Source organism: Electrona antarctica (assembly GCF_951216825.1).
Source record: "Electrona antarctica genome assembly, chromosome: 22".
NCBI lineage: Eukaryota > Metazoa > Chordata > Actinopteri > Myctophiformes > Myctophidae > Electrona > Electrona antarctica.
This window is the reverse complement of record NC_136805.1, coordinates 26471841-26484374: the sequence shown is the minus strand read 5'-3', so window position 1 is coordinate 26484374 and position 12534 is coordinate 26471841. Positions and strand designations below refer to the sequence as shown.

General features: G+C 43.3%; 1 protein-coding gene across 1 annotated transcript in view; it reads left to right on the top strand.

Annotated features, from left to right (window-relative positions):
• The first annotated feature begins 1677 nt into the window (after window positions 1-1677).
• LOC306914869 (inactive rhomboid protein 1-like) overlaps window positions 1678-12534 on the top strand; it is a 60266-nt gene continuing 49409 nt past the window's right edge. Inside the window, exon 1 of the mRNA XM_079492088.1 lies at window positions 1678-1969. The gene's annotated coding sequence lies outside the window, so the exon portion shown is untranslated. The remainder of the gene's footprint in view (window positions 1970-12534) is intronic.

Genomic DNA, 12534 nt, shown 5'->3' with positions numbered 1-12534 from the left:
TATAAACATTATTGCTGATAATAGGCCTATGGTTTGAAAGGCTTTGCACACATTTCAGTCCTATACACAAAATTCTCGTATACAATTTATTTTCAATACATCAAATTAAAGTGTTTTTTTTCCTCTTACAAAGTTCTGTTTTTCTATTTAGAAGAAAAAAAACCCGGGAGCAGGATGGGTTGGCGCCCCAGCCTGTGTCTTCTGTGAGGAAGACACAGTCCGAGTCCCGGGCAGCGGTGGCCGAACGGATAGCGGCGCGGTCTAGATACCGGAAGGTTCCCAGTTCGAACCAGCCGTCCGACACGTTAAAATTACCACCGCTGAAATGCCCTTGAACAAGGCATCAACCACTACGATGAAATGTGTTCTATGAGCAGGGCCTGGCTGGAAACAAGTTCTTGAGCTTAGCCCAGATACCCTGGGTAAATATAGATTTCATTTCATTTCATTTCATTTCATTTCATTTCATTTCATTTCAGGAAGAAGCCCAACAACCCACGGTGAGGCCTTTAGGAGGGCCATTCAAGCCGCAAGCGGAGCCTGCGGCACCACCATGGGCTAGGGGGTGCCTGCAGAACCATTACGGCTCGAGAATCCACCACTCCTGAATTAAGTGCCTAGTGCTGGGAGTCAGGTGCTGGACCTGGTGCGGCGTAGGAGGGGCCCGGACAGGAGTCAACCCATGCACAGAGCCTAGTATGTATATTTATTGTATATGGCGTGGCCTAGTGTATAGATACAATACAACCCTCAACCACATTTCTTGATTGATTGATTGATTGATAACAGTACAGACACTTTATCAAAGGTTATAGAGTTGTAAGACATGGGTAACCTAACTAACAGCCAGAAGGGTTGTCTACACTACACACCCTGACACACCTGACACACCCTGTCAACAAACAGCTGATGAAGAACTGCTAATGTAGTAGGCTATAGGCTATCATAACCTAACCTGCTGTAGGCTATAGCTACCCAAAACCAGTGGTGGAAAACGTACTCAAATGTTTTTCTTAAGTAAAAGTATCAATAGGCTACTGCAATGCACTCTGTAGGCCTACAACTAAAAGTCTGGTAAATCAAAAATTAGTAAAAGTACAAAAGCATTGGTATGAAAATGCCTACTTAAAGCATTAAAAGTGGAAAGTACTCACTGTGCAGAATGTCCCATTCCCATGTATTATCTTTTGAAAATAGCAGATGGGCTATTTTCAAATGTCCGAAATTAGGATAAGTGGTTAATACATACATTTGTAATAATAATAATTAAAATATTCAAAGTAACTAGTAACAAAACATTTCAAATTGTAAAAATATAATATTTCCCTCTGAGATGTAGCCTATAGGCTTAGGCTATAGTGGATTAGAAGTAAAAGTACAGTACTGAACATTGGAAATACTCCAGTAAAAATAACCTCATATCATAACATGTACATTAAAGCTTCATATCATGTGTGAAGCAGCAGTCAGCCTAGCAGCGACTAGAGGGCAGCGACCTGCCTCAATAGTAGGCCTATCAAATCCCGCTAGAGGGAGACGTTGGACAGGTGAACGTTGGTGGGTCTGGTAAGAGCGACTCCCTCCCTCCGTCCCGTTTACTACGGAGTACGGACGTCGGACAGAGACTGACAGACCATGTCCTGAGTCCCGGGCTCCGGCGCTGCTGCTGCTGCTGCTGCTGCTGAGGACAGCTGTTGAAGAGAGGCTCATGACCGCCATAAAGAGACGTTTCATGGAACGTTGTCTGGATTTTGCCACATAGGGAGGAAGTGGACGCCTCCTGCCTGGAGTGCCTGCATCCTGGGCATATTCTCTCAATACTAGGATATACTATTAGCGGTGTTGCATAGGTGTGTGTGTTATGATGAAGTGATCGGTATATTTTACTCACAGTCTCACACATTGCTCGTTCCTGCTGCGTGCCGCCGGTGTGTCGGCTGCAAAGAAGGCGCGGAGAGCCCATTTAAAGGTAAGGCATCATGGATTATATTAGCTAATGCTATACTAAACTCGAGCAATTCTCGTTATTAATTTTAATAGGCTACAATTTTGGCAAACAGCATTGAATTGCACTTCTTAAATCGTCTCCTCCGTCAGGCTCCGTCCTCCTTCGGTTCTAAGGGCAGGTCTGTGCAGCCTGTGCTGACACTACGGTGACAAGCACGTGTGACAGCACTCGCGCCGTCACGCTCGCTATTTGGGTGCGGTCTCCCGAGGCAGGTTGACAGCCCCAGTCAATTAAATTATGTACATGTACATGTACATTACTACAGGCTATCTAGATATTATTATGAACAGTATGTGTCTCTGTCTCCAGACTCTAGTCAGTTCATTAGATTGGGGCTATAATGTTGGAGCTGCAAAAAACAAACAAAACAAAAAAAAGCCCAGGTGGTGGTGATTTAGAAACCAAAACTAATTGGCGAATTTGGCGAAAGTGAGAGGAACAGGTGGTTTTCTTCCTCCCTGCTCTCTGCCCCCTCTCGCTCTCTTTCTCTTTTTCATTCCTTAATTAATTCCCTCGCTCCCTCACTCAATCACTCCCTCACTCCCTCACTCACTCACTCTCTCTCTCTCTCTCTCTCTCTCTCTCTCTCTCTCTCTCACTCACTCACTCACTCACACACACAGACATTTTAACAATTTATTTATGTCCACACAGAGGAAATTGCATACGAGGACATAATAGTTCAGGTGCAGCAAAGTTAAATCCACAAAATCAAGGCATATGTCCTCAGTCACGATACAACAAGAATGTCATGTCACCCAGCATTCCATGTGCACAAGTAGTGTAGGCATTATCCATCCTAAGTTCGAACCTTAGAGGTTCGAACCCCCCTCCAACAACCAGTCTGCGGGTATGTCTCAGGCTGGACCACCAGAGGAAACAATTTCCCAGTGCCCAGTCCACTCCTGCATTGCCGCCCGGTGTCATATCGTTCTCCGTAGCGTGGCTGATCCCATGGGCCCAAAATCCACCCACTGTTGTTCTGACAGTGGACGGACACACCGCTAGAAGGCCAAGTCCAACGCCTCTCTTCCCGGTAGCTTCATGGGAAGGGCCACCAAGCAGCACCGGCTGTCGGTATACTCCATGGGTGAGCAGTAGCAGGGGGTGCATACATAGCCCTATATCTTGCGCCACCCCTTACCCCTTATCCCTAAACTTATTTGCCAATATCCGATCTACAAGCTAACAACATGTCGATGTAGATTGGCTAGTTGAACTATTTTTAAATGTTTTAAAATAGTAAAAAATGGCAAATAAGTTTAGGGATAAGGGGTAAGGGGTGGCGCAAGATGGAGCCCTTAAAGTCATTGGTTAGACATGGGTTAAAGGTTAGGTTTAGGTGTGCTGCCCCGTGGGAGGTTAGGGTGAGGGTTTTAGATAGGTTGTAGTTGTAGGACTAATGACTGGTCTAACCAATGACTAGTCTAAACCAAGTACTGTCTTCCACAGAGGTTGCAAATGCATCTTAAATCTGCATCTACTACATTAAAGGACCACTTCACCACTTTTCAACCTATCTTTCTTCATATAATAGGTCCTCACTAATAATCATGAAAAGAAAATGACCTGGTGCCAAATCCTGTGGCCAATCCAGGCCTGCATTGACTTGACTCACATCATGAGAAAGACACAGGATGAAACATTAGGCTATACCTCTTCCTTGTCCTGTCACTTTCCTGTCCGTAATTATGGGTAGTTTCCTGTTTGGTGGGTGTACAGAGTGTGCACGTGAGTTAAAATGTGTGCTGCCTGCAGTTGCAGTTTGCATCTCCTCAAACTCAGTTCTCTGGTGTCTCTATTTCACAATTCACTTTTCACTTTTCAATTCATCTTTTTACCAGCTGCTGTGTAAGCACAGCAGGTCTATGTTCTCTCTGCTTGTCTTTCACGCCCATTCGACCTATCTGTCTCATTGGCTGCTGTATATTGACTACCTATCGTCCTGATTGGCTGCCTCGTCTCTAGGCAACCAGACACTTTTTGCCTCTAGCCGACCTCTCAGCCAATGGGATAGCTGTGTGTGTGTGTGTGTGTGTGTGTGTGTGTGTGTGTGTGTGTGTGTGTGTGTGTGTGTGTGTGTGTGTGTGTGTGTGTGTGTGTGTGTGTGTGTGTGTGTGTGTGTGTGTGTGTGTGTGTGTGTGTGTGTGCGCGCGTGCGTGTGTGTGCGTGCAGCTGGTAAAATATGACTGTCATTTTGGGCTTGTTAATTTCTTTATCAGTTCTCTCTCTCCCTCTCTGTCTCTCTCTCTCATTCTCTCTCTCGGGATCAGTTTGCTGTGCTAAGCACGTTTGGACATGTTGGTTAATAAACCACTTGTGACAATATGGAAGCAGATTTAATTCTGTTCCTGTGCTGCCACAACATGAAATGAAATGTAGTGTTAGGTGCATATAGACACTCCCACAGCACACATTTTCTCGGAGGTAGCATACCCCTCAGAGTTTTCATGTTATACCATGTTCATGAATGAATCCACTTTGTTGACAAGCTGTAATCTGTTCACCATCTGCTGGCATGTTTCATGCTGCAGTGTACAGTGGCGGAATGTCCTCAGTTAATTTAAATGGCTCCACAAGGGACATGCAAGGTTTTGTTTAAACTGGGGTAAACTCAGGGTTGTAATTCATTGTAGTGTTATTGGAATGCTTACATTTATGCATAGTTGTGTGGCTGCGTGCCGGTATAAATATCAGATTGTGAGATTGTTGATTGGCTACTTTCGGCATGCAGCTATAAGAATAAGTCAAGCTTGAGACACACAATGAATGGTAAAGCAAACGAAAACAATGTGCAAAGGTTTACAAAATTAATAAATAAACTGTGAAATGTCTAAATTGCAAAGGATGCCCAATTCATATATTAATTTAAATATTATAACAACATTAACAATATCACAACATCGTTTTGTAACATATACAGCCCTGGTGCTCAGGAGTTTTTCTTTGTTCAAAATCTGTAATAGGTATTTGTATTTCAAGCTTTCTTGCTCCAAAACTAACTTCCCTTCAGGGACAAGTTATGAATTATGCATAGAGCTTTGACAAGGGTTTTGATAACAAATATGGTTAGAACATCTGGAAAAGAATGTACTTTCATGAATCAGATTACTAGTTCAGTCACTTTAGACTGAGTTTGTCATTGTGAGATAAAACAAGTTAGTTCTGAGTCTGACACGGAAGCTTATTTTTTAACTCAGACCTTATGAACTCAGACAGACAATGCATAATATGTTCATTGCAAATTGGCTTGTATTGTGCTCCAATATATACTTCAATTAAAATGTGTTTTAAAGAGTGATTCCGTTTTGAGTTTTATCTTTAGTGAAGAGCTGGAATGTAACACCTTTGAAGCTGCAACCTGGAACATATTTTAATATCATTCATATTTTAAAATCAATCTGATCCAATTTTGATGTCAGAATAGAAGAGGAAATAAGGTGTTTATTTACTTGTATTTTTGACAAAATATTGGTCAAAACATTGATTATCAGTGGTCTGGGACTCTCCAAAATCAACATTGAACCCAGAAATCTGGCATCGTTCTGGCTCTAATCGTGGGATGGGGAATCACTAGTCTACAGAGACAGGGCAGGTGTTTACCACCTTTCAGGAGATGCTGTGACATTTAGTGTGATTGTTGATGTCTGTCATGTGATGTGTCACCTCCCATGTGAGTTAGGGTGTAACCTGCCAGAAGACAAAATGATCAAGATTTTTGAGCTCATCTCCAGTAATCTAGGATGGGATTTTTATATTATCATCTATAACCAGCCTGAGGGCGAGAAACGACCACGCCCTAAAGGGCGAGGTTGCGTGCACGCATCCGCCTGGGTGACAGCAGACTGCTTGGCATGGGGGATCAGATCAACATATGGAATGAATTCTGTACTGGCCATATATGGAGCGTGTCTTGAGTGTACAGGGTTTGATGAGGTGAGATCAACATATGGAATGTAAGAATATGTCAGCTCCATATATGGAGATCTAAGGGTGGCATCGGGGGCAGTGTCTTGAGTGTACAGGGTTTGATGAGGGCCCAGGTAGGGCCGGGCCTTAATGTTCGGGCCTGTTGAGAACTCTAGTTTTCGCCGGCTGCCGGGCGCAGCTGCACTAATATCTTTGGAGTGGCCCGTCTAGAGTTTTTTAGTTTTTACATCCAGATACCCCGTCCAGGACAGCTTCAGACGCACCTCCTCAGGAGACTTGGCTCAGATCTGAACCCATTTGATTTGGCGTTAGGAACACGTAGCGACCGCATGCACTTGCTGACGTCGACCCCAGGCAGGGTTCGAATCCACAACCTTCCTTCTTTTTTAACAGAACAGTCACGTTTAAGCCATTGGCGCTTGGGTACAGTACGAGTTGAATGTGGCAAACTGCAAACAGAGTGACCTAAAAGAACATTTGAACCTATCCATTATGTGGAGCCAAATATTCTCCGAAACTCTTCCTCAATGTCCCATTCATCACAATGCTGTCACTCAGCCAAAGTTTCTCTGTGGACAATCCAGACTTCTCTATGGAGATACTGAATCACTCCCTCTCTATTTCAAAGAGACCACAATTATGACCTCCCCCCTTTAAATATTCTTTTCAGAGTCCCCTCTCTCTCTACAGCCCACCATCCTCCCCCTTGATGCTGCATCTGTGGGCAATTACCATTAGCTTCCCATACATGTCCAGCCAACAGAGGAAACTCTTGTAGTGGCACTCACAGCACGGGGGCTGCTGGTCAGGATACAGGGATGGAGACACAGAAGAACAGAGGGATGGCTGGTAAGGAGGTCTATTCATGACTGTAGGACGGGGGCCGCGGCTGAGGGGACGTTCTATTGTGACCACGACGACCCACTTCTGTCACCAGACGGCTGACACAAAACGGTTGACTTTGTGACTCTGGTTGACTCTGTCTCTTGCTCAGTGTTGCACCAGACCCGGTGCCACAGGGGTGCAAAAGGGTGCATTGCCCCCTTAACCAGACCTCCTTGCACCGACCCCCATGTGAAATGTGTGTATATATGAATATATGTGTGTGTGTGTGTGTGTGTGTGTGTGTGTGTGTGTGTGTGTGTGTGTGTGTGTGTGTGTGTGTGTGTGTGTGTGTGTGTGTGTGTGTGTGTGTGTGTGTGTGTGTTTTGTTTTTGTTTTGTTTTTTTATAATAATTCTCTTCTTTTTAGGCATTCAGTTGAGTGGTACATTTATTCATTCTTGTAATGTGAGTGATGAGGACTGAGCTTGACTTTACATACCTGTGTTGCACCTCTCTGTGCCTGTGTACATGTGTTATTACCTTCACATGTCTCCATCTCTCTCTCTCTTGGCTGTCTTTCTCTCTCATTCTCTCTCTTTGCTCTGTTCCACTGAGTGCAATTTTCTCATAGTTGCCTGTTACGTAGCATCCTCCCCAAAGTGCCATGCAGATGTGGCATCAGACAGCAAGGTCCAAATGATAACAATTACCTGAATGTCACAAATACAAGACAGAGATGTTGCAATTTCATTTGTAACTAGATAAAGTGCCCCTCGTTGCACAGTTCTCCACCAGGGCAGGTCAGGGTGTGGCCTCCTGGTGGCGCTATAATAGGCCAGATTGTATAGGCCAGACAGATCCGGCTTGAACACATAACTATAGAGATAGTGTGTAACGATTTGCGGGATTCCTGGTGGCGCTATAACAGGCCGTTCTGGAAAATGTGGGGCAGAGGTTCATCGTTGGCATCCAGGGAGTGTGTGTGCAAAATTTGGCACCGACCGGGTTAACGGTGCCGGAGATTAGCTGTTAACAGACGGACGGACGGACGAACGCACACACACACTCACACACGGACGGAGTGCAAAACATACTCTCTCCCCATGCCTTCGGCCTGGTGGAGACAATAATAAGCATGTGCTGTTCAGCTGCTCACTTGATTATTTTGTCATTGGGCGGAGGGGTTTTAAGCATATAACCGCTAATCTCAGTCATGTCTGAACCAGCGGACAGCCAATCACACCTCAGTATTGTCATATCAGACAACCAATCGTCACTCTGTAGTGAAGACAAATCCAATGTAAAGAATGCTGAGCTATAAAAGGACTATATTGGGATGGCTTTGGTAAGTCATTCAGTCAGCTAGGCAGAGGCATGGTGCCTTAAGCTCCATTTTATTATCCTTTCAGCATCGGTTCTGATGGTGTAGTTGTTAAAGTAAAGCTACAATTGGCCTGGGCCATGCATGGCTCAGTGGTCCAGGCACCTTGGCTGGCAATCCAGTCTGGCAGTGTGCCGCAGGTTCAACTCCCGATCCTGACAGCCCTTACTGCATGTCTTCCCCCCATCTCTCTCCCCATTTCCTGTCAGCCGACTGTCTGTCCTTCCATAAAAAAATTATTAAAATAAAGGCGAAAGCCACAAAAAAACACAAAAACAACAAAAAGCTGCAATTCATACATTTCCTACCCTGGATTCAAACCATTTTTATAGGTGTAATGGACAGCAATAAATGGACATACATACTGTACAGTATGGGAAGGCCGTTTGTTTCATGTAATACTAATACCTCAGTGTCAACCAGTAATGTTCTAAATCAATGTCTCTGTAGTAGAGCAGAGAGACTGCCTCCCACCACCACAGTCATTAATATTAACATACAGATTGGTTAAAATGACACTTTATTAACAAAGTCATGATTTGCAGATTTAAGATGCTTCCCCATGGGGGAACACTCCTGCTGCATGGTCTAAGATAAATCCCTAGAGCCATTTATTTTCTTACACTTAGCTGACTTGATATTTAATCTAAAATTAAAATAAAGACAGTCTCTTAAGCGGATTGATTTCCTTTGCCATGACCATGAGTGATGTTTATGATTAGCTACGCCAGTGGTTCCCAAACCTTTCAGGTCGAGACCCCAAAAGAGAGATTAGACAAGCGCGTTGCTTTGTGCCGCGTTATGAGCTTGTATGTAGATCAGCTATTTTCACTAGTTTTATGGAATTTCTTAGATTTGTTTGTTTGTTTTAAAATGTATAACATTTGTTTTCACTTTTATATATTACAAAAAACGTTTTAAATATATTATAAAATGGAGTCGTGACCCATACAAATTGGTCCGTTAGTCGTTAGAAGGCTAACACACACAACTTTGCCAATCCTCACAATATTTCACAAATATGCGCACTTTGACAGCATAGTGTGCATTCACACTATGCTTTTGCTAACCACCACTGAGCAAGTCCTCACATTGCCAAAGCGCTTGTAGTATTCCACCGTGTGCAACACTATTGAATTTGTCATATTTTTCATCATTCAGTATCTTAGGGTACAATAGGATACATTGCCTGGTGCAGATTTTGTTTCCTTTGGATTTGAGGGTCACATGTGACCCTCAAATCCACACATGCATCCACACACATACCCTGCAATTCTTTGTACAGCCACCTGGACGTACACTAATGGACAGCGGAAAGCCTACTGACCTCATTCTTTTGGCAATATACTGTACATGTATATCATTCATGTAACCTTCATTTGTAAAGCATATTGAATCAAGAGGTGGAGAAAGAGAGAAGAGAGGCAAACTGTAATGCAAGACACAGTTGAGAGACAAATAACGTGAGGAAGAGTGTGTGTGTGTGTGTGTGTGTGTGTGTGTGTGTGTGTGTGTGTGTGTGTGTGTGTGTGTGTGTGTGTGTGTGTGTGTGTGTGTGTGTGTGTGTGTGTGTGTGTGTGTGTGTGTGTGTGTGTGTGAGAGAGAGGCTGCTTGTTTGAGGAAGACAATTTGTCAGAGAGAAGGAAAGGCTTCAGGGAATCCCTATAGGGTTTGTCAGTTTTATTTAAAATCATACGTAAATTATACGGATTAGATATAGTCTAGTCACAGACTCACAGGGGTAACTCAAGGGCAATGCCAAGAAAAAAAACTAATTTATACTTGACTGATTTTCAACTGTTCTCACTTTTGATAATGTGTTATTTTGGACGCTAGCCAACCCCCTGACACTCTTCACTAGCTATCTGCTCTTTACTGTCTGCGTTTCCCTCTCTTTGGCTTGCTCTGTCTTTGACACACTTTCTCACTGTGTCTCCTCCCGATGCCCCTTTCTCATCATTTCCCCATCATCTCTCATTCTCTGTCCCTCAGGGCATTCTGACACCAGCTACCACTTTATAACCTTTATAATCGACATTGGCCAAGTCTGCTTAGATGAACTCTGCCCAGTCCTGTACCTGGCAGGGGAAACTAAATCGTTATACCGTTGCCAGAGGGACTCCAGCTGAATGTGCCACAGAATCATCCTAATGGACCTTTTCCATGGTGTAATAACATCCCCATATGGTGAAATGTTGAGTAACACCTTTAATAAGAAGAGGAAAAATAAGTTGTTAAGGGACTTTTCTCTTTGTTAGTATAGTGGAAAAGAGAGGATGACGACATGTACCACAGATCATTGGTCAGATTGGAGCATACAATGAAGTCTACTGTATGTACTCTGTGTGGTTAAAGTAACAGGGCAACAACACAATAAAACCTTTTAATGAGATGAAATGCAACATTGGCTGTTCTATGTTGGTTAAGATCCCCTACGCCTGAAAGCCAACCAAGTAAATGTCAAAAGATTCTCATATATCAATAATTCCAAACTGTATAATATACAATATGTACAGATATATGTTCAGAATGACACATTAATTTCTTTGTAAAAACATAGGAAGTGTTGTGTTCGATTGGAGGCATTTATTTCAAACACATTTATCATTTATAACATATGTTGATAAATTCCATTCAGTCATAGATAACCATTCAGTCATAATAACAACATGTGCATCATGGCCCTGAAGTTACATGAAACATAAAGCATAGTCTGAATGGTCCACATTCATTTCACTACCCCTCTCTGGAGGTCCACGCACTGAAAACCTTTTAAAGAGGTAAGAGGCCATGCAGTCACGGAAGACACCACCTTGCTCGCCTGGAGCAGTGAGGGGTTCAGCGTCTTGCTCAAGGACACTTCAGAATCAACTTTATAGCAGGTTTACATTAGTGTGTGAAATTCGTTTTAGTGCTTCGACATGATAATAGGAGAAGCCGGGGATTGAACTAGGAACCTTGAAATTGTCAGACAACCAGTCTACCCCCAGAACCACTGCAGCCCCATAATGTACAGAGGAATGAGGAGAAATTGAATCTGGGTTGCTTGAAAAATCAGGCCCAAATTGAGTAAATGTTCCTCTATTTGCATTAGTCATTATTAGGGCGATGATGTACAGATTATGTACATAGCAGCAGTAGCTGTGGTTTCATAAGAACGTAATCTAATGTGTACTGCAGGTACAGAAAGTGGTAAACAAAATGTTTGCAACAGCCAAATTTGATTGATTGATTGATTGATTGATTGAGAGATTGATTGATTGATACTGTAGGTTTATTGACGATGTTTATATGTACAGAAAATACATACAGTACATTTATACACGTACACCACATAGCTAAAAGCTTATTTCCATATGCATTACACATTTACGGATTGCACACATACATACAAACACATGCGTGCACAGCTTGCACGCACGCACGCACGCACGCACACACACACACACACTCACACGCACAGGTAGTACTGCTCTTGGCACAGCACAGCAAGCCCGCACTCTGTAAATACTGTAGGCCAAACTATGTAAATAGGTATCACATGTTGTTTAGATGTGGATGGGATGTGTTCTGTTCAATGGAAGTAAACTGGAAAATCAAGATCTGACTTTTAGTAAGAGGGCTGAGGGCTCTGGGCAATACTGTCAAGTTCTTTAGTAGAAGTACTGTAGATGTTTCAATGTGCAGTTTATAGTGTATATTGTTGTTGATACTTTAAGTGATTCTTATAATCTCAGATTAACCTTTATAATTTGTTGTATCACAGGAAGGCAATGACATGGATGGTAATGGATTTGTTTTGTTTTCAGGTTAGAGTTTGCCTGTATGTCTTGTCTACGGGGGGGGGGGTTAAATGTCATCCCTTTCTCACTTCACCCAGTGTCACGTTGTCTTCTTCTCTCTCTCTCTCTCTCTCTCTCTCTCTGCCCCCCCATGTCACGCAATGCTGTTAATTCTTCTCCCTTTCCCACGTCTCCTCATCCTCTCACCTCTTTCCCCTGTGTCTTCTATTTTCATCTCTCCTCTCTCTTTTCTCACATTTTGTGTCCTGTCCCACAGTCCCACTGTGGATAGTGATGATCTCCATGTCCCACAGTCCCACTGTGGATAGTAATGGTCTCCATGTCCCACAGTCCCACTGTGGATAGTAATGATCTCCATGTCCCACAGTCCCACTGTGGATAGTAATGATCTCCATGTCCCACAGTCCCACTGTGGATAGTAATGATCTCCATGTCCCACAGTCCCACTGTGGATAGTAATGATCTCCATGTCCCACAGTTCCACTGTGGATAGTAATAATCTCCAGACAGACAGCGGCAGATGACCACAGATGTTGTGTCACGTGTGTCATATTGAAACTCGTACTGTACTTAATTCTGCTCTTATAA